This window comes from Poecile atricapillus, chromosome Z (genome assembly GCF_030490865.1).
Source record: "Poecile atricapillus isolate bPoeAtr1 chromosome Z, bPoeAtr1.hap1, whole genome shotgun sequence".
Taxonomy (NCBI): Eukaryota; Metazoa; Chordata; class Aves; order Passeriformes; family Paridae; genus Poecile; species Poecile atricapillus.
Window position 1 is genome coordinate 71,611,178 of NC_081289.1, and position 22,493 is coordinate 71,633,670.

The 22,493-nt window shown below is 44.6% G+C and overlaps 1 long non-coding RNA gene across 1 annotated transcript; it reads left to right on the forward strand.

Moving 5' to 3' along the window:
- The first annotated feature begins 11,897 nt into the window (after positions 1-11,897).
- LOC131572936 (uncharacterized) lies at positions 11,898-17,417 on the forward strand. Its single transcript, XR_009276093.1, has 4 exons — positions 11,898-12,331; positions 13,413-14,766; positions 16,988-17,032; positions 17,168-17,417. It is a non-coding gene; the product is annotated as an uncharacterized LOC131572936 (long non-coding RNA).
- The last annotated feature ends 5,076 nt before the right edge of the window (positions 17,418-22,493 follow it).

The window sequence follows — 22,493 nt, forward strand, 5'->3', positions numbered from 1 at the left end:
GTCAAGAATAGCCAGAATAAAAAAAGCCGTAAACAGTGCAAACTGCAGCAGCGAGTGGCTCCATCATTGGAGCACTGCTGTGCCAGTTTGCAGACTCTGCTCAAACAAAAGAAAGAACAAGGCTCCTGTCAGTGTGCAGCTGCCCACTGACAAACACCTCAAGCAGGAGGATGCTCCTGCACTGAGCAAGCCCAAGAGCTGCTCTGACCCTGAGGCCTTCTGTGCACCAAGGCAACCTTCTGATGTCACCCCAACAATGTGGCAACCATGCCCTGACATCACAAAGCAAGCCTTCTGCATTGGAATTTATGCAAATTTATGCAAAGCAACCCAACCTCCCCTCCAGCAAACACAGAATAGCCTGGGAAGTTCTCCTCTGTCACAGAGCTGCACAAACTCCCCTGCATATGGGACACATTAGCCCAGGTTACCCAAACATTTCTTTGCGCTTTGTCCAGAAACACCCCTCACCATACAATGCGTCCTTATTGTCAGGGTGCAGGGCACTCAGCAATGGTGCATTACTACTCTATAATCCTACTCTACAATCCTACTCTAAGTTGGCCATGGAGAAAACAGTTCTAAATTGATTAAAACATTATTGTCTTCTCCTTCCACTGCTTCACTGAAAGGATGAGTGGCACCAGGCTGGAGCCAGGCTTGGCCAATGTTACTAGTTGATGTAGCAGAAAGGAAAAGAAAACAAGAAGAAAGCATGATTTTCCAAGCTAAGAGCTTCAAAGGCAGGGGAATATTTTTTAAATGAAAAGGGGGTTGAGTCAGAGTAGATCTAAGGAGCATGGGGCAGCAGTGGCATAGGTTGGCCCAAGAGCTGGTAGGTGCCCACCCCTGGAAATAGCTCTAGGTCTGAGTATCCTATTCTCTTTAAAGATGTCCCTTGCTCCGCAGAACACAGATTAGGTGAGCTTTACATGGCCCTTTGTGGTAGTTTGACATTAATTGACATTTAAGGAAAGAAGTAAGAAACCACCCACAAAGGGAGTTCTTTGAGAGCAGCTGCTGAGAGCTTCCTCTGTGCCTGAGACAGGCCAATAGCTGGCTACTTCTGAGAACTGACTACATTTTGCACCATTTCAAAATTAGATCAGCCTCTGTGATGATCCCCATTTTAAAACCACAAGCCCAGAACCTGGCTCTCGTTACTTGCAGACCCAGAAGGGAGTGGAGCTCTGGTGAAGCCGGCCCTGCTCGCCCACGGCCTGTGCGGCCTGGGGGAGGCTGGGTTGGACCCCAGCGGCTCCTGGGCCGGGGATGGAGACTGCAGGCCCCTGGCCCCAGGCAAGGCCGGGCCATGGCTGCTGACATCTTGCTGACACTAAACCCCATCCCCACCTGCACCGATGGCTCCAGGCCAAGCTTCCCCTCCCAGGGGCTGCCAGGAAGAGAGAGGGGCCCAAAATGGTCTGAAATCCAACACCGTGACTGCTGTGACCTGGGCAAGAAATAACTCCTTCACTACACAGGTGAGACCTGCAGACCTCAATCCTCTCTCAAGGGAGAGAAAAAAAGTGACGACACATAGAAAGACAACATGAAAACACCAAAGTCAGTAAAAGAAGGAGTCAAGCCTCAGATGGAATTTGGATCAGGAGATGCTGAATGGGCTGCAATATTCTTTTGGTAGGACCATGGAGATGAACAATGATATACTGAAATATCACCTTTAATTCATGAGAAAAGTAAGGGGGATGAAGTATTCAAACTGTAAATGTGAGCAGAGGCATGCATTGATAAGAAGCCAAGCAGATGTTGGAATAGCTGTAATCCCATGAGAAGCTTGAACAGAGAGAGAGAGAGAGGAAGATCTTTTGCCCCCAGGGAGAGAAGAAGAAAACCTCTGTTCCCAGAGATGATGACAGAGACAGATGAATGGAACTTTTGCCTTTGAACAACTTATCTTTAAAATAATACCCCATGAGTTCATGGCCCACGGACAGAGCTCTAGGAGAGCTGTGGAAATGGGAGGAATGTCACGATGCAGAATTCTGGCCTGGGTAGCTGCTATTTGGGGAAAGGAAAAGCCATGAGACAACTGTTTCTTGTAGAGAAGTCTCCATGGCATGGCAAGAGAAAACTCCAGTCCCTACAAGAACTGATGGAAGACTATTGTCTAGTTGGTACTGTTTCAACATCCCAGGTTTTGTTCCTACGTGGTCAGTTGGGAAAGGAAAAAGTTGGGTAAAAAGAAAAAGACAATATTTCATGGGAAATAAGCTTTGGAAAGTAATATTTGACACATTTTCAAAGACATGCTTTTGTTCCCTCTCCCTGTTATGACTGGACAAGGGTTTATTTCGTGCATAACATCAGCAATAAGCTTGTGTATGGGGAAAATGAAAGTATAAACCCAGTGTAAACTATTTTCCAGATGTGTCAGTAACTTCAATGGCCACCAGTAGTCAGCACACCTATCAGCCTGTAATTGTGTTCAGGATTGGTGCAGGTTCTTTCATGTCAAGTCCTCCTGCAGGGCACGTAGAGGCTTGGGCGTGCTGCTGGCTTGCTTTCTTTTAGGAGGCTGGGATGAGGAAGGCTCTGGGGGTTTTTGTCAAGGAGATGATATTTGAGTGACTGTGTACATGCTCAAAGGCCCACAGACTGACCGGCCCATGGCAGGACTGACCAGTGCTGGGAGGGCTGCACCTTGCTGCCCTGCTTAGAGGTGTTAAGCTGCTCCTTCACCTCGGAGACAGCCAAGCACAGCACTTTTGTGCAGAAACACTTTGTTAGCTCTGGTTTGCACAGCTGCAGCAACTGGGATGGTTGGAGCGCCCCTTTCTGCACTTGGAAAGCAGCTGAGTCATTCACAGAACAGGGCTGGGAATTCCCCACGTTTGCCCATTTGGAATTCCCTCTGCCCTGAGCGTGTCACATCCTGCTCCTCAGTGACATCCCACCCAGCCTGGAACATGGAACTCCCTGTTTCCAAGGACACGTGGCCATTGTCACCGGCACACAGCAAGCCCGCTCAGAGCCTTCTGCGGCTACAGCGAGAGCGGAGGTGTCACAGTGCTAGGGAGTGTTGCTCCAGATTGGTTGGTTCTAGCACAAGTTGTTCAAGAGGCCAATCCACACACTGAGTGGAGGTAATTCTTTACAGTTCTGTGCAGAAAGAGGGTCTCAGTGATAAATCCACAAAGCCACTACCATAAGAATCAGAATGTTTTAGTATTTATACTATTATCAACAAAAGCAATTAGTGTTCCTTGACTTCAAGTTAACTAGTTCTTCTCATAATTGCTATTCCCGCTACTGTTACATAAGGATCCTGTCCCTTCTCATGCTAATTAGTCTGCATGTTCTGTGTCTCTCTTCTTAGTGAGAGCTTTCTGGATTGGGTGGCCATGGTTTGCCCTGCTGGAATTCCCTTTTACCCCGCCAGAGCTGATTCAGCACAGTTGCTGCTTTGGCTTTAGTAGTTGGCTCCATGTCTTGGGGGTTCTGCCAAATGTCCTTGTGCCCATAAATTCTGCATTCTCTGTGTCCACCATCAGTGGTACATACCTCTTCCCAAACCTTGCTAACTTTCTTGCTAACTTTCCCTAGGTCAGAGATCACTGTTGCCTTTCAAGCCCTGCACCTTCAAAAGGCAATTCAGCCAAGAAGTAATTTGTCTTTCCAACACCTGGCCATCACTTAGAGCTTGTTGGCTACTTTCTGTTTCACGGAAATAATCTTCCTTCTTGTTGCTGAGCCTTGGAAGCCATAAAGGCCAAACAGCAAAGAACACCTTTTCCTAACATCAAGTTTACATTTCCCAGATTTTGCGACAGAAGCAGTGGCTGTGTAGGAGCAGGAGTAGCCAAGGTAGAGCCGGATGGCAGAGCTGCGAGCCTGGGCACGATCCACCATGTTCCACAGGGCTCTAATCCACACTGCGCCCCACAGGGCCCCCAGCACCACTGCCATGCCCGTCAGGGTGACCCAGAGATCCCAGGACCAACAGGTGAGGGGTGGCTGTCGGGCTCTGTGGGTTGACACCGTGGGGGCTTGGCCATGGTTTTGGTGTCAGGTGCTGCTGACCCTGTGGGTCCTGCTGTGCAGGGCTGGGGCCCCTCTGGTGCTCCAAGGGTCCCTTTGAGGCAGCCACCCCGCTGGAGGCAATTCACAGGGATGACACCAAGGAGGTGCCAGTGGATGTCACAGGTTCCCTGATGGAAGTGGCTCTCAAGAATGACATGGAGGAGGTACCAGTGGAGGCTGGAAGTACCCCATGCTGTGACATTCAGTAAACTCATGCTCTGGGCATGGCTTTTGGTCCAAATGCATGGATTTCTCATTGTCCCATGTTTTTAACAGGGTCATTGAAAATGTAAGGATAAAAGAGGCCCTTGACCAGAAATTTTTTTATATATTAAGCGTAGGCATTACTTTATTCTTGGCTCTGGTGCATAGTGGAGGACTTCAGCCACATGCATGCCACTTCCAAAGCTTTTCCACTTATTGATACATTTTCATCAAACCAAGAAATTACTGTTCATGGATTCTAAATGACATCATTCTTCTCATTAACTACTTTTCTATTGTATTGGCTTGGATATTGGTGTCTCCTTTCTCATTTCAATTAGCCCTCATTTTTCAGTCTGTTTATTAACTTTTTCCCAGACAAGCTGTTTTGAGCTCTGAGGCAGAAATGTTTTTATTAGTGTTTGTCTTCTGGTTACTCCAGCATGTGCGTGGAGAGCAATGAAGTGTAGATTCCAGGTGGCCAGCCTTTTACGCCTCAGACTTTGTTCATTGAAGGTTATCAGGGTTAGTTTGGGAAAACCACAACTTTTGGTGATCTAACAATCCAGTTCTGACACTTGACTGCCAAAAGATTCTTAGCTACCTGCTCTCGAAAGTGGGAAATGACAGTGCTTAAGACTGATAGAGTGCTTATGATTAATATGATGCTTATGATTAGTTAAACAATTACTTACAATATTAATTAAAATAATTAGTTAGGAAAAAATGCAAGCTAAACAAACAGTGAACAACTGCATAAGTAATCCAGGCTTATATTTTGGTAGCTTTCATGATTGGTTTCCCTTCTTCTATAAAATGCACAGATGCTCTTAGAGCATACTCCTTTGTTAAGCTGATGTAAAAGGATGTGAAGTTCAGGTGACTCCCTGTTCTCCTTCATGTCCTCTCCCTGTCCCAAGCTCTGCCAGTAGTGATGACTGAAACAGAAATATTAATGGAATTGTGTTGTGGCAGCATTTTGTGCAAGTGACACAGATGAATGATGAACAGTCTCACAAGCAAAATGTAGAAGGATTTTTAAAAGACTGTTGAATACTGCTGTCACAGATCTTTGCAAGTGATCCTCCTATTTCTTGAAAAGTTCAGGCCAATTTCAGATGAGCAGCTTTTCAGCTTCACTGTCAGCCAGTTTTGCCTTCAGAATGAAGCCCTTGCATGGCAGTCGGTTGTTTTTGTTAAAAGATATGATTATGCCAATCGACATTTTAGTGATTTTTAAGCTCCAGTATGCATGCAGCACATTCTGGACTAAGTGATGAGTTCAAGCCAAGCAAACCACATTTTGTCACATCTGACTAACCTAGAATAAACTGTTTCCATTTTAACATCTATGCAAATAATTGCATCTAGAGCTGAGGAAAAGAGCAAGTGTTTTCATGCCTGTTACAAAGGCAATTCATATTTTGCAGTTGAAGTTGTTCTTGGAGCTGACTCCAGAATGGGTTTCCTTAGTTCCAAATCAATCCCAGTGTGGGGTCCTGCCCCAACTTTGTGATCTTTCTGTGAACCACTCTTGCCAGGTTGGTTAGCTGAGCGCTGGCCAGTTCAATTGCACTCAGGCACTTGATTTCAAGGGAAGCCGGTGCCCATAAATTCCAGCAACTGGGAAAGGATGACTTGGTACTTGAATGCTTGGCTGCATTAGAGGCTAAGTGACGGTCGCTCTCTCAGGGCAGTTTTGTAGCCGGCTGCTTTCAGAGGGAGAATTGTGTCAAAGCAGCCCTTTGTAGTTGATGGGAGAGCAAACCTTTCCAAATTCAGCTCTTGTTTAAAATTAAGGGCCTGGTTAGTCAGCAGGAATGGAGTGTAGGCTGAAGGTTTTACAGAAGATTTCTTTTTCCTTTTAGCCAAATACCAGGGAGGCGTCACACATTGGAAGTGCGCAGGTTGTCAAATTGTCTAACCCACTTGGAGGTATGGTTGCTTTTCATATTTTGCTCAATGTCTGTAAGACTTGAAACTTGGTCATTCATTTTTGCAGCATATTCTTGAGACAAGGGGGTGTGTTCAGAGATCTCAACTGCAGGTGCTTTGCTCTTAGGTCAGCTTTGCAATCTCTTGTCACTGCATTCAGCCATTGGCCTGTTTTCCCCTGAGGAAGCCTGCTCCTTCTTCCTTGTTTCCATGCTGCTTGACAGGTTGGAATTTTGAGCATTGAAGTCAAGGCTTGCACCACGCCATGCACACTGTGCTAAACCATTCACCTTAAGTGGAAATTAAAAGAAAATGACTTTGTGGAAATTGCATGGAGAATTTCATCAGGTCAATATGCAAAACTCTGCTTGATTTAATTTTTTGTCTTGGTCATTAGGAAGTGACTGTTGCCACAATACTCTCTTGGGCTCTTTTCAAGGCAAGTGAAAGGAAAGTAATGATGTCATCCTCCCCATGGATTTTGTCATTTCCCACAAAAAACACCCCAATGTGCTTAGGTGGTGTCATTTGTTTTTTATCTGTTGTGAGTGTTGTTTCCCCAAGGAACCTGGCTCCAGGCACACACAAGGTGGACATTGCCATTGCAGGCACTCAGTGGTGCTGCCTGCAGCAGTGAGCCGAGCCAGGTACAGCCAGCTGCCCTGAGAAAAAGGAGTCCTCACCTGGCTGTGGCTCAGTCCCCTGCCTGCAGGGACATGCCTGCCACTGGAAGGGCAGCTCTTGCCCTGCTTTAGCTCAGTCTAGAGCATTTTATGGCAGCATCATCCTGGATTTTTGGAGAAACAAAATTCCACTTGCCAGTTTCTCATTGGGGAGGTTCTTTTTCTGATGTGAATGATGATTTGTGTGATTCTTGGTGGTGCTTTACATAGATCCTAAGAGAATATTTAACATTTAGTGACTGGGGTCTGAGGACTGGCAGTGGAGGGACAATCATGGAACTTGGGGCCACTTTTGCTTTGGGCTGGCTCTGAGAAACACAGGTGAGACAGATCAGGTTGCTGGTAGGCTACAGGGTGCCTTTGCAGCATGCTCCATGCAGTATCAGTTAGGGACTGGGATTTGTCACAGAATCAGAGAATGGGCTGAGCTCGAAGGGATCCACATGGATATTTAAGTCCAGCTCTGTCCCCAAGAATTCCATCATCCTTTGAAATCAAGTTTCTTGACTTCTCCCAACATCCCATTTGACAATTATTTTACTTTTTTCCTTTCCTTTGGGAAAACAAGCAGATGTCGAAAGAGCTGAACCGAGCGCCTCACGTCCTGAACTGAAGGAAAAAAATGCAAAGCCCATGAAGCCTGCAGACAGTGAACAAAATCCTTGCACTGCTGTTTATCAGCGAGCCTACAAGGACAGGGTGATTCACTTACTTGCTCTGAGGGCCTACAAGAAGCCAGAGTTACTTGCTTGCTTGCAGAGAGATGGAATCAAGCAAAAGGACAAGGGGACCCTTGGAAAGATCCTCCATCAGGTGAGATTCTGGAGTTTGTGCCACAACAATTTTTCCACACTACTACTCTCTTCTTCCAAATTTTCATTTGTTTCTATCAGCCCTGTTTCATTTAGAAACACACTCTTGCTTCCCTTCAAACACAACCTTAGTTCTGATTTTAAGACAGGAATTCCTAATTCAAAGTAGCTTTGTTACTTTTACAATTTTTTAAGCTGTTGACAGACAGACATCATCACAGACCCAAATCAGCAATATTTATCATGTTTTCAAGGAGAAAAAAAAGGGTAAATTGTTACAGACAGTGGTGGTGTGTTAATCAGTCATTCAGTGTGCTGTAGGGGTCAAACTTTCCTGTGGGCTTTTCTATGGAACTCTGAGCAAGTGTGAATTAGTGAGGTCTAAACCAGCATTTTTGATATTAATGGTCTTGAGGTTTTACTACTGCACTTTACCTTTTTGAGTACACTTGGTAGTTGTCTTCAGGAAGATATGAAGCTCACTGGTTTTCAAAGGAATGCAGCAAGGCATGTGCATGCCCTTCTCATGACAGCACTTTGCTGGAATGAACCCTGGCTCTGCCACATGAAGAGGGACTCTGGGCCTGACCACAGTTGTATCTTGTAGCACTGCATGTTGGTTTCCACGGAACACTTGCTAGATACAAATAGAGTTACTTGGTTGTTTCTATTTGGTGAAAATTTAATATAGCTGAAAATTCCTGCAATAAGGGAATGCTTCATCTCTCTACCAAAAGACATGGTTTAGTTCAAAGTGGGTGTTCACAAACCATTGTTGAGGACCAATCCTATTGCTTTAGTTTACATACAGCACCCATCATGAATGGTTGTTCTCTTAAATGTCTGCCTATAGGTAGCCAACCTGAATCTAAAGGATAATTCCTACAGTCTGAAGGAATATCTGTTTCAAAGCATTCAGAACAATTGGCCTGGCTATACTGATGCAGACAGAGAGAATTTGAAGTGTATACTTTCCAGGTAAGTTCAGTCTTTAGGGGAAGGAGAGGTGTCTTTTCAGAAGAAGGCCCTAGGAAATGAAGCCTAGATTCTTAGAGTATGCTGAGGTAGCAGGGACCCATTGGGATCCGACTGATGGCCAACTCCTGGCCCTGCACAGGACACTGCAAGAATCACACCATATGCCCTAGAGTGTTGTCGAAACACTTCTTGAAGCCTTCCTGCAGTGACCAGTGCCCTGGGGAGCCTATTCCAGGGCTCAAGCACCCTTTGGGGCAAGAATATTTTCCTGACATCCAGCCTAAAGCTGCCTCAACTCATCTTCATGCTGTTTTCTTGAGTAATGACACTGAAGGTCAGATTTACCGGCAAGGAAAGAGTTATGGCTGTTAACCATTTAGAGCTTGTAGCCTGAACTCTTGCACAATCCTTCCAGAAAAACAGCTCCATCTCAGAACACAAGCAGCACCAGCCAAGAGCCATCTCTGGAATCTTCTAAGAGAGATGCTTCAGCAAGGCCTGCTCAGGTAGTTTGTGCATTTTTAACATTCTGGAGTGTGTATGAAGTTGTAGTACACTTGCTAAATAGCTTTCACACACTTGCTGCTGGTGTAAAAGCTGTGGTGGGAACGTGCAGGACCAGGCCAAAGCACGTTAGTCAGTAATTCTGACGGGTGGCACAGGAAGGTTGTGATCAGAAGAGAGGCTCCTGCAGGGCTCGATCAGCAGCGTCCTGAGCCAACTTGCTGCTCTGCCTGGAGCCTTGAGCTCAGTCTCCACCCTCAACTCATTCCTTGCAGAAGGGCTCAAAGGATTAGCTGTGCATGTGTGACATGAAAAATCTACTGTACATGAGAGACTGCACCATGGTGGAGCAGATGGGGCCCCTCTCACTCTCTTTCCCCCCTCTCTCTCTCTCTTTCATTGTCATTGTTGACTCCAGCCCCAGACTATGCACATGTCAGGACCAACGCAGGATATCCAGACCCTGGATATTCTCTCTTGTGTCTCTCTTTTCTCTGCCTTTATTTTTCTCCCATCTCACTCTGCCTGGGCACAGCATGGCTGTCCTGTTCTACTCCATCCTCGGCCCTGAAGTTTGCAGTGGGAGTGGGGAGCTTGTGGCCATGTGCTGTGGCTTTGGAGCCAGCACCTTTGAGAAGGTCCTTGGGAGGTGCTGAGAGATGATTGAAGGTCACTGAGGAAAAGTGAGGGCTCCTTAGTCACCATTTGTGAAATTCTCTTATAAAAATTTAAAGATTCCCAGCTATGAGCTTGTGAGTGTGGAGTGTGGGATGGCTGTTGGAGTGAAGGTCACTCTTGTTGAAAGCACACAAATTCCTTACATTTGACTGAGGTTTTTGTTCATCCTAATGAGAATTCACAACCAGCTATCACACCTTGTACTGATGGCTTGTGGCAGTGAAGATTAATCCTGTCTTTACCACATAAAACCTGAAGAGAGTCAGATGCCTTTTTAGTAAATCATGTGGGTGTGTGACAGCAAAAGCTGAGTCTCTTCCTGATGTGTACTAGTGGAAATTGAGACCTAGACAAAACAGACCAGACCTCTCCCTCTTTTGGGGAAACCTGTGATAGAGCGGCTGAAGGGAGTATCTTTCTCCCACGACTTGGAGAAGGACTTGCTGAGTCTTAAGATGAGAAAGGAGGAATGAGATAGAGAATGTATTTACCTGCAGTATTTCCTGGTTTCAATGCTCTTTTCAGTTAAGATGTATTTTCAAGCACTGCCAGGTCAGAAATGTTACTTTTTCAGAACAGGACAGAAACTTGATCTACTACTAGCTACATTGCTATATGGACATAGATGAATGAGTTCTTTTGTTATTGTTGCAGAAACGGCCTCTGGCTTCTGACTTTAGAGGTCCTGTGATGAGCAAGAAGCAGAGAATTGCTTGCCAGCTCAGTTACAACCAGCCAGCAGCTGATGGCCACTTCTCTTCCTTGCTGCTGCCTTCCACATCCACTTTCACTTTGAACATGTCTCCAAGTGTTGGCTCCATTTCCCCCTGCACCTGTGAGGTTCAAGAAAAAGACAAATTTCAGAGTTCTAGCACCCCAGAGCCTTCTGGGGTGGAGGAGGAGATCCCCAATCCTAATGGAAAGAAAAATCAACTGGGGAGGCTGAAGCAGTTCTGTCCCTCGGAATTCGATGAAGGTATTAATGTGCTGCCTTTCCTAAGTCCTGGGTGGATAACCGTGGTGTAAAGATTTGGTTATTAAGAGAAGCTTCTCCCCAAATTCAGGTGCAAGTGCAGCCCTTTTCCAGTGTCAATAGTAAAAATGTTATTTAACAGTAAATGCAAACTAGATATAAAGATATAAAGAGATAAAAAGATATAAAGAAATAAGAGAAGATATAAAGAAATAAGAGAGGCAGGGTGGGGGGAAGAGAGAGACATTAAGTAGGAAGATATCACTACCACCTGGATTCTGTGTTGTCCAGTTGGTCCTTCCTCACTCTGGTCTTCTTGGTGGTGCAGGTCCCCATGTTGCTCTGGAAGTACCACCTTTATACTGGATCCACAGGGTGCTCACAGATGTTCCCACATCTTGGGCTAGAAGTGATGGAAGCATTCATTCTCTTACCCACAGTCTCTCCAGTGGAATGTTTGTCTGGTGTCCTAATTGCAAACCTTCAGCACTGTTAGGCCAAGGCTTGGTGCTTTCCTTCATGCCATCTGTGCTTCTCTCAAATTCCTCTTCTGCTGCCTTATCTCTTATGGGAATATCCTTCTTTGACAGTGTTCTCAAGTAGATAATTGTGTTCTTGCACCTTGTGAAAAGGCAGCTTTGAAGGCTGCATACATGAAGGCACTGCTCTACATTTCTGCTCTACCATTATTCCATGCTTTATGCTCATGAAAAACCAATACTGTTTTTTCTGCCATTCCATTCCACTGTAACTCTTGGAATGGAATGGCAGAAAAACAGCAAAGGCCAGAAATCTGTGCTGCTGCAACCTTATCTAAATCTATCTTAATTTTTAGAAATTCTCCGTCTGTAGTTGTCATGGGGTTACTTTACCTTTAAGAAAGTTAAAGTTGCTGGGGACTGCTGGGAGTCTTTTCTCCTGACCAATTATCGGTCATTGCTGAGAATTGACAGCAGTTTTAGCCATTGAAAAGTGGAATCAACTTGTGAACCCCACCTTAAAGTGTACAACCAGAAGTCTGTGGTTCTCTTTGTTTTCTGGCTGTGAAAGGTAGCAGAGCTTCAGCCTCTCGCTCTGCCCGGCCACGTGGCCGGGCGGGGGCCGGGCCAGGCCTGCCGCGTCTCCCGTCTCCCGGCCGGGAGATGGGGCCTGCGGGAGCTTGCTCTGAGCCAAGCTAGGCCGGGCCGGTTCCTGGCTTAGCTGCAGGTTTTGCCGTGATGGAATTTACCAGAAACTGCCGAGTAAAGAAGGAGAAGAGCTCTAAGCCTGCTGCAAGCAGAGACACTAACTACACTCTCTACAGCAGCTATGAGGAACTTTTCATCGCAGACGGCTCCAGCTCCTGTTCAGCAGAGATCACCGAACCATCTACAAAAGCTTGGGCAAGATTTTAACTTTTTCTTATCCAGATGAGACTTGCGGATTAATCTTTTTATCCAGAGAGAGAAAAGGAGAGTGATCAACATGGAAAGAGACTTTATAAACTACTAGTGGGAAGAAAGAAAAAAGCGTCAAGAAAGGTAGAGAATTAAGAAGATGCTTTAATTAAGCTGAAATATCTTTCTGTTAAAACCATGGGGATGGACAATGAAGTCCTGAAAAGAATTCCTTTAATTCATGATAGAGTATGGGGAAGAATAGAGTGTTCAAAGTGTAAATTTGAGTAAAAAGTAGAGTAATTGTAGTATAGTGAAGTGCTGAGAGATTTGAAGCCTTGAGAGGCAATGAGAAAAGTGTTTTCTAGTGAAACTCACAGAAACAGATGAAGAATACTTTTTTTTGCCTTTGACTAACATGTCCTTGAAAATACTATCCCTAAACATCATGACCCATAACACATTTCAGAGTGATGTGGAATGGGAGGGGTGGGCTTTGATAACAGCAGCTCTGGGCAGCTGATATCAAGGAAACAGAAAACTATAACAAAATAGCTTTCTTGTGAGAAACTCCATAAATTAACAGAAAGGAACTTCTGTTTCTTTACAGAAACTGATGGAAAGACTGTAGAAAGAATTGAAATTGTTTAAACCATCAAAATTATAAAGTTTTTGTCTCTGTTGTCATGTGAACAAAAGAATGGTGGGCAGTAAGAAATGAAAAGGTTTTTCTGAAAGTTTATTCTGGTGTTCTTATTCTTGTAGTTTGTCAATAAACTTTCTTTTCGCCTTTTTAGTTTTATGCCTAGTTTGCTCTTGTTTTAATCCATATCTCACAGCAAGAAATAAATAATTCTTTTTTCCCCTTTTTGTTAATTACTAGTTCAAAACCACGACAGTAGTGCAAAACCAGTCAAGAAGAAAGAGATGTCAAATAGATTGCTGTTCAGAGAACGTGGTTAAAAGGAAGAGCCAGGCACTAGAAAGTCACAGGGAATGGATTTTTTTTCTTTCCGTTTGATTTCTAATAAACAGAAAGTTGTCTCAGACAGTTGACTGAGCCACCACTTTTTCCATCAGCAGCTTTTCAAGACTGTATGCTGGAGATAGAAACCTATCACCCATTTACTGCAGACTAGTTTACTGAAACATGTATGTTATTGATTATATTGATTAATAAGAGTCAAATTAGCAGCTAATTAACAAATTTTATTAATCATTGCAGCAAAACAAGGAGGCAATGCAGCGCTGGGCGACAGGGGGTTTTTCTATCCCGCCAACTGCCGCGCATACTGAGGTTTCAGTCAGTCTTTTTAAGATGTTCACGAGCCTTTTGCGCATGCTTCGGGGTTGTTGTTGAAACATCTTGCTTCACTTCTATTCTTCTTCCTGGAAAGTCCCGCGCCTGGTCTGTACGAAAACAACCCCGACCACAACTTGCGAAAAGCTTTCTACATTAGCTTGCGAAGGAAAAGAGAGCAAAAAAAAGAAAAAAAAAACAACCAACCACATCCTGATTAACTGACGAACATCATCCCAATTAATCCCAGTTATTGAACAAACATAACTCATAACACGTAAGCATCTCAATGATTTCATCGTTGTTTGTTGAACTCAGCCTTTTGATGGAAACTCCATGGAAGCTACAAAACCTGGCCTGTGGTTTGCTGGAGTTGTAGTTGCAGAATTTCTGTCTTCAATAGGTCTAGAAGTGGTACAGACTGAAAACAGCATTGAAAAGCAAACCAGAAAATCCACAAGGAGCACTTGATTTGTCATCAGAGGGACACTCCCAGTAGGGCAGAGTTCAGTTGCTTTGTTAAATCTATGTCTTGTCTCTTTTGGAGGTTGAACTTGCAAATAACAAGGTTTTTTACCCTGGAGGCATGTCTAGAGTGTGCAGTCTTGCAAGTGGTGCTGTGCTTGTAGAGACAGGTGCCTTGAGATGGTCTTTGCACATTTCTTCTGCACATACACGTGGTAGCTGCAAACCTTGGGATGTCTTTGGAAAGATTCCTGCTTGAGTCTCTAAAGATGTGAGCATTGTTTTTCAAAAGCGAGTTAGAAAATTCTGCCCAGTTGCTGTTGGAAAAATCTGTACTGTGTTTCAAGTTGGGGCTTAGGCTGAAACTTTTGTGTGGACTGAGCCATGAGAGCAAATACACTTTTGGAAATGAAATGCCCACCCCAAAGCTTACCAGTTGTATTGAACATACTGTGACTATTGCTGTTTCTGTCCAGTTTTAGTACCCCTTTGACACTTCTGTTTATACTTCTGCTACACCATGTAGTAACACAGAACCTCTAGAACAAAGTGGCCATCCTCTTTCTAAACCCTGGGACTGGCTACTGTGGAGAAGATCACATGTGCCCATCCCATGATAAAATGTTGTATCTTTTTCGGAGTCATTTGCTGTGTGAAAAAAGCTCTAAAAGGACTTGTTCAAGCCCATACATTTGGTGTTTTTTGGATATTGAAAGATCTTATAATCAAGATGCTACTTTTCTGCAGGAGAAAGAAAAGATACTTCCATTGCCTCTACCTGCTCTGCAACAGCCAACCAACCAGACTACTTGAGGTGAGTAAAATTGCCATTAACTCTCAGTGGGGTGCAGTGTCAAGCTGTTTCCTATGTGGAAAGGATAAGTTGGAGAAGGTTTTGCTGGGCCTCCAAGGCTCAGAGCTGAGATGAGCACCGAGGTGGGTTAGGCCTGGAAAGGCCCTTCCTTGCTGCAGTGCAGTTGCCCAGGGCAGCTGCAGCAGTGGTGCTGCATCCTGTCATGGGATTTGCAGTGCAGGAGGGGAGGGGGAAGTGTGTGTGTGTGTTTGTGGTATAAAGCAGTGGGAATTGCTCTCAGCTTCTGTCAGAGCTGTGATGTTGGCAAGGGCAGTCAGGCCTCCTGCAGCCCTTGGGCTCTGGGGCAGCTGCGGCCTTTGGAGCAGGCACGGCAGGGCCCTGGCTCATATTGGATACAGCCAGGGATGTTCCGTGGGGAGGCTGAGGGCACGGCGGGCCCTGCAGGGGAGCAATGGAAGGAGGCCTGTGGTAGGGCTCTTGCTAGGGGATGTCACTGGACAAAAGCCAATAGTCCAGGCTGTTGCTTCTCTGCTACCTCCCAAAATGTTGGAAGGCCTCTGCAGTTTTCTTTTCAAAACCATGCAGCACGCCGGTCAGGTGCATCTGGCCTGGGGTGCATCACTGGCACACGTTGTCTGTCTTGGTACAATTTCAAGTTGTTAAAGATTTCCTGCTTGTAAATATTAATCTCAGATGCTTTGAAGGATTCCTTCCCATGTGAAGGGAGTTCTTGTCATCCAGAAAGAAGCTGGTCTTCAGGCCCAGTGGAGCAGAAGCACTGGTGTGGCGTTGCTGAAGTGGTATCTATTCTTCTCATTGCCACTTCATCTTGGATTTGGGTCATGAGTTTGATAGAACTGCACTTGTGTTGATTTGAGGGGGAAGGGAATGAAGAAGGTTTTACTCCCATCAGTGGCTTCAAGCATTAATGAGTTTTGCCCTCCTTAAGAGCTGATGTGGTTTGGGGTTTAGTTGTGGTTTCAGACCAATCTGCAGTTTGTTCCTGTGCCTCTGATACAAGTGCCTCTTTTCAACTCTCAGTCACGTAACTGCTGCTCATTAGAAAAATGAAATTTTATCCTTAACTCTGCTTTGCCATTAGACAGACAGAGATGGAGCTCAAAAGTTCAACTCTGCAACCAACTCAATAGAAATGCAGTCCCTGCCAAAATAGTATTGCAGATGGATTTTCAAAAAGAAATGTAAATGAAAAGGTTTTCCTACTCAGAAAGAAGATAAAATTAGGCAATATTTCTTCTCTCCCTGAAGCTGCTGTGTTTGTTAGTCCTTTGACATTTGAAATCAGTGCTGATATTTCTTAAACGTGATCCACTTGCTAATGAAGAAAACCTCTACAATGTAAAACAGTAGTTACTAGGTGTCATAGAAATGTGACAGATTTTCAGAGCTACCTGACTTCATTCTCTTGAAGCACATCAGGTTGCATGTAGAAACATTGAGACCCAGAGTGATTGACTGAGAGTTTGGGGGTCTGTATTTGACATTCACCACGTGCTTGGTGTAAGAGTGCACGTGTGCTTTATGGAATAGAAACATATCAGAATGTTCTCTTAGAGTACACTCCTAGAAAAATGGTCTGATTTTTCCATTAGAAAATACGTAGCCATAGTCTCCTTGGACCAACGCCAGCGCTACAAGGATGACTTCAATGCAGAGTATGAGGAATACCGAAATTTATATACTCGGATTGACAAGATCAGAGAGCACTTCACACAGCTTCAGGAACAATGGAAGTCTGTGACCGCAGGCTCTGAAGCCCATCAGGTAGAGAAGGATAAACCCATGAAGACCCTGCTTCATCAGAGCAGTCTTTTGGATTCCCTGGGGCTGCTCATTGAGATGCAGAGAAACTGAGGAATTGGCATATATGCTCAGACACGGCTTGGGCTGGGTCAGACTTTTGGCAAGACCCTGCCCATAAAACCCTGTTTGAACTGTCTGAGAACAAACTGTAGTGTGAGAGGTGTCCCAAGCAGAGTCTTAGAGCATGTGCTCCTTCTGGTGCCTGTTGAGAGGCTTAATTGCAGATCTTGGGTGATACTGGGAGTTGGGGATTTGTTTTTGCAAAGCTCCCAGAAGAGTGGTGTAGCTCACAGAGAAGAAAATCTCGGGAGTCAAACGGAGTGCATTTGTAGTGCTTTAGCAAAATTTGCATTTTATGGTGGTAGTGAAACATTCTTTGTGTGTCTTTTTCTTGAAGATGCTGCTTCATCGAATCCTAGCAGATTATCAGCAGATACAACAGGTATGTCTGACATCAGATCTGCAGGGCGTGGTTACTGCTGAGTCTGGCTCAAGGCTTTCTTAAAGCAAAGCACGTCTTGTAAACTCTGCAGAAGTGTTTGCATGCCCTAATTTTCTTTTGATTTCTCCTTCATAGGATAGCCCAAGCTACTTTGAAATGAAGAACAGGTGCCTGTACCTCCACAGCAAGCTGTCACATATTCAGAGCCTCATATCTGAATTTGACAAGCAGTAGGTGGAGTTCTGGCACCAGGCAAGTGCTTCAGCCAAAAATATCTATGAACTCTGGACTTTTTATTTAAACCAGAAGATTAGGCTTTTAGGATTATTTACTTTAGTATTAAACAGTAGGTTCTGTTAGCAGTAAGCAGTTGGTTAGTTTCTAAAAATGTAGGATTAGTTCAAAGAAATTTAAGAAGTTTAAGAATTAGAAAGACAATAGTATTGAACTTAAAGAATAAAGAAATTTGATTTGTGACAACTCCTTCTCTCATTGTTACTTGTATCATATTGGAGTGGTTTTTTTCTTCTGGTCAATTATTTTCTTCAAGATGTAGGTTTGTCCACTGAAATAAATTTATCAGGAAAGTGCTGAGGCCCAGTACCTCTACTATGAGGTTGCCTACATTTTAAGAAAATATTAGAGGAAATGGAAATTCGTTATGATACATATAGGGGTGTTTTCCAACCTTTCCTGTCAAAGCACACACTTTGCCTTAAGTGGTTGAAAGTGTAGGAGTTTGGACAGCCCCCTCTGTGAATCAGCTTGTTTGGGAGGGTTACAGAGGAATGTGTTATGGGCTGCTCTAAGCTGTCAGCTAAAGCAGCTGCCAGGACTGCTTGGAGATCATGGCCTCATCTTGTCAGTGAGCCAAGGAATATCCAGATCTTTTGCAAGTGTTCCATAAAACACATGGAGAAGTGTGATAGATTGGCAGTTCAGAAAACAAAGTGAAGCACCTGAGGAAGTTAAAACTGCTGGAGGCTGATAGGAGTTTTTCTCTTGGCCAATAACTGGCCATTTCTGAGAACTGACAATAGTTTTGACCATTGAAAAGTGAGATCTACCTGTGAACACCACCTTAAGACCTAAGCCCAGGAATTTCTTTGTCTCTTTGCTTTCTGGCTGTAAAATGTAACAGAGCTCCAGCTGGCCTCCCATCCCCATGCGGCCCGGGCAGGGACTGGGCTGAGCCTGCCACAGCTCCCGGCCGGGAGATGGGGCCTGCGGGGCTTCCCCCAGACTCCAGCCGGGCCAAGTCAGTCCTTAGCTCGGCTGCGGTTTTCAGTGTGACTGAATTCACCAGAGACTGTCAAGTAAGGAAATAAAAAGCTCTTGACCTGCAGAGGGCTGAGACAGTGACCACACTCTCTAGAGCAGCCATGAAAAAAAATCTATCACAGACAGCTCCAGCCACGCTGTGGCAGAGATCACAGAACCATCTACAAAACCCGGGCAAGATTTTAACTCTTTCATTACCCAGATGAGACTTGCAGATTAATCCTTTTTTTTTTCTAGAGAGAGAAAGGAAGGGAGAGAGTGACCAACAGGTAAAGAGACAACAGAAACTATCAAAGACAGTAAAGAAAAGAATTAAGCTTCAGATGGGGAGAGAAATAAGGAGATGCTTTAATAAGCTGAGACATTTTTTTTTGCTAAAACTATAGAGACAGACAATAGTGTTCTGAAAAACTCCTTTAATTCATGAAAAAGTATTTTGGGGGGAAATAAAGTCTTTCAAAGTGTGAATTTAAGCAAATGGTAAAGTAGTTGTGATCTTATGTGATGCTAGAACCGAAATGGAGAAGTGAGAGCTGTTGAAAATTTGTGGCCTCTAAGAGACAAGGAGAAAATTTTTTTTTCCAGAAATACTCACAGAGACAGATGAAGAGAACTTTTGCTTTTGAATAACTCATCCTTAAAATGAAACCCCTTGACCCGTGAGCCATAACACACCACAGAGTGATGTGAAATGAGAGGAGAGAACCGATGACAGAATTTTCTGGGTGGCTGACATCAGAGAAATAGAAAACCATAGGAAAATGGCTTTCTTGTTAAAAACTCCATAGATTAGCAGAAGAAAATTTCTTTTTCTCTACAAAGACTGATGAAAAGACTATAGCAAAGTTGAGACTGTTTTAAGCACCAAAGTCTTTTGTCTCTATGTTGTCATGTGAACGAGAGAATGGCTGGGTAGTGGGGAAAACAGAGTTCTGGAAGTTTTATACTAGTTTCGTATTCTTGTAGCTTTGTTAATAAACATTCTTTGTTCCTTTCAAGTTTTAAGCCTGTTTTGCTCTTGTTCTGATCCATATCTCACAGCAAAAACGTAAGTAAGTTTTCTAGTAATGTTTTACCAAATGCTTTAAAACCATGACAAGAAGTGTTGGAGGCAAGGCTCTTCAAGAGGTTTTAAAGAGAAATTGAGTTGAAATGTCCCTATGGAAACTCTGTTTTGTAGTTTTTTCCAAAATAATAGATCACAACCAGTCTTTCTAGAGAGACACAGATATTGATTCCTGCACAGACCTAAGAGGACTTTGAAGTCTATACTTCTACCTAAGTCTCCTGCTGCTAGTTTATTCAGCTGACAGGGTAGAGGTGTGTCCAGCAATGCCATAACCTTCTTTTGAGGATGGATATGAAATTGACTGAGGGAGGACAATACTTGGGATCATTCAAAGGGGCTGTGAATGCCCCTTTCAAACTTGGAGACTATTTTACCAATTCCTCAATTGTCTGCATGCCAATGATGTTAAGCCCCCTGTATCTGAGACATCTTGGGGTGTTTTGTGATTGAACACCTGATCCATTGTTGCCCTTCTGTTCAAGTGAAGTTCAAGAAAATGTCACCTCTTTAAACCCTGAGACTTGGGTCTTGCTTTGTCTGGACCAGGGGCTGCTCCTACAGCTCGTCAGTGCAGCAGCACAAGGAATGGTGACGTGGGGAACACGGGGTGAATTCTGCTGGGGTGCCTTCCCTTGGGCACTTGGGGACTGCTGCTGCTGGATGGAGCATGCAAGAGTGCTGCTGTTGAGAGTGTGGGCTGAGACAGAGCTTTTACAGGCACGTCCTTATTCTGAATCACATTTCACTCTTGCTGTCAGCTGCCTTTAGGATGTGTAATGTCCCCATACTCCTTAGACCTGTGTGTTTCTGGCTGTCATTTCTGTCCAATTCCCTAAAAAACCAAAGGAGAAATAAAAAATGCTCTATTCCAAAGAGGAAGAAATAAAAAACTCAATTTATATTAAAAAAGAACTTCTGAATTTTACAATTAGAAAGACACCAATTCAGTAAATTATAGTTGCTGGAAAGCTGCTTTATATACCTGTTAAAAATGATTGTATGAGCTCAGGTGATTTGGTGTGGCTTGGATCTAGCTCTACAAGTTCATAGCTGGGGAACCAAGTAGGAGCATCCCTGAAGAAGAGAAGGCTGTTGGAATCTGCTGAGAACGGGGCAGGACACAGTGTCCTTGGCAGAGGAATGTGAGGGAGGGTTGGCACCCTGCTGCCTTTCCCAGAAGCCTGTCACTACTCCTCTGTCCCATGCCTGCTCACAGTTGGGATAAACCCTGGTGCGAACCAGATCTCAGCATCCCAGCTTGCAGTGCTTGTGAAGCTGCACCTGTGCATGAGGCGGTCCCCACCTGCTGCAGGTGAGAAGATTTTGTTGTTGAAAAGAGCAGAACTCATCAGGTTAACGAATACAAAGATGCCCCAGTCTTTACAAAGTCTTGGTATATGAACAAGTGTCCTTGGCCTTCAGAAGGAAGGGCCTGTTGTGGCCCAGGCTTGTCCAGCTGATTTCTCTTGTTAACTGAACATGGCCGAACATAGAAAAGAATGTAGGTAGTTGTTGATTGTGCATTTACAGTCTATAGCCAGCCCCCAAATCTTTGTGCTTTTGAGGAAAGAAGAGTGAGAATTGAATGTCTTCAGCTTGGAGTTCCCAGGGGAATCTCCAGATAAGGTGGAAAATCTTTCCGATTACAAACCTTAAAACACAGTCTTCACCCTGACAGCCACAACAGTCACAATCAGGGCTGGCTTTCCTCTGACTACGTCTGCCTCCCTGACACACAAAGAACTTGGCCAGCCTCCTGCACAAGATGAAGACTGATGGAGTGATATTCTTGTTGGGCTCAGCCATTGTGTTTAGCTGTCCTTGAAGAAGAGGCTGGAAGCAGAGCAGAAATGAGAAAAGGGGTGGATGTCAGTACTGGACGCTTGGGGGATTTTCCCCACCACTTGACCTCAACCTCCTCTTCCTTTCCAAATGTGACAGCCACATATACAGGCTAAGAATGGCTTCAAGATTTCATGAGATACATGCTTTCAAAATAGCCATTTTTGTACTAATAACACTGAATGCAAAACACATGCAGTAAAAACATTCTTTGAGTACATCACTTGGCTGGAAAGTCAGACGTGGAGAGGAAGAAAAATTGCAGACCTCTTAAAAATAAAACTTTAAGCAGAATTCAGCCTTCCACCTCAAACCACCCTTGGTGTACTTGGGTGAAGTGCTGCTGCCTTAGGTGTTTGACTTCCCTGTCTTCAGCCTGAGGCTTCTGGAGCAGACCTGGATTGGCTGCTCTCTGTGTCTTCGTACTGACACCACTTTTTGCAGTGCTTTCTAAGAAACACTGTGGCCTTACAAGGACAGCAAATCCTGTGTTACTTGCTCTCCAACAGCAGAGCTTCCCCTAATACCACTGCAGTGAAATGGGCACAAACCATCCCTGGTAACCCTCGATGGCTACCATGCCACAACCCTGGAAACAAGACACCATCTCCAGCCAAGTCAGTGCCAATCCTCGGCATGAAATCGAATGATTCACCCATCCATCCCTTCCCACTGTAAATTTCTTGCAGTCTGCACTTGCCATAGGATGACAAAAACTTCACCAGACAAGCTTTTAGGAAAAAGATCAGCAGCCTCCCACAGGTTTACAGTAATGTCAGGGAGGATGGGATAAGAGTCTTAATGGTGTCCTTGTTGCCTCTTGTTTTCAGAACTACTGGCAAAGTCTGACAGTGATGCAGGGAGCCTACATGGCCTTACCTATATAAAGGTATCCCCACAGAGCCTGGGTGAGGAACTCACAATACCCTGGACACCCTGGCTGGATCAATGCTGGTCCCAACCCTGGTGATCCTCTCCTATGGGATCTCTGCTTCCTTTTTCTCTTTCTTCCCTCTTTCTTCAATGCCTCATAAAGCAAAGCCTTCCTCCCAAATCCTCCCAGTGTTGCCTGAACACACTCTGGCTTTTGGGACACTGCCTGCAGCTTCCAGCACTGCTCAGTGCTGCTGTTGTGGCTCAGTGGGTGCTCAGTTGAGGAGCCGAGTGTCCAAGGTGAGGCTGGGGCTCTGAGCAGCCTGCTCTAATGGAAGGTGTTCCTGACCATGGCAGGAGTGTTGGGACAAGATGGTCTTTAAGTGCCTTGCAACC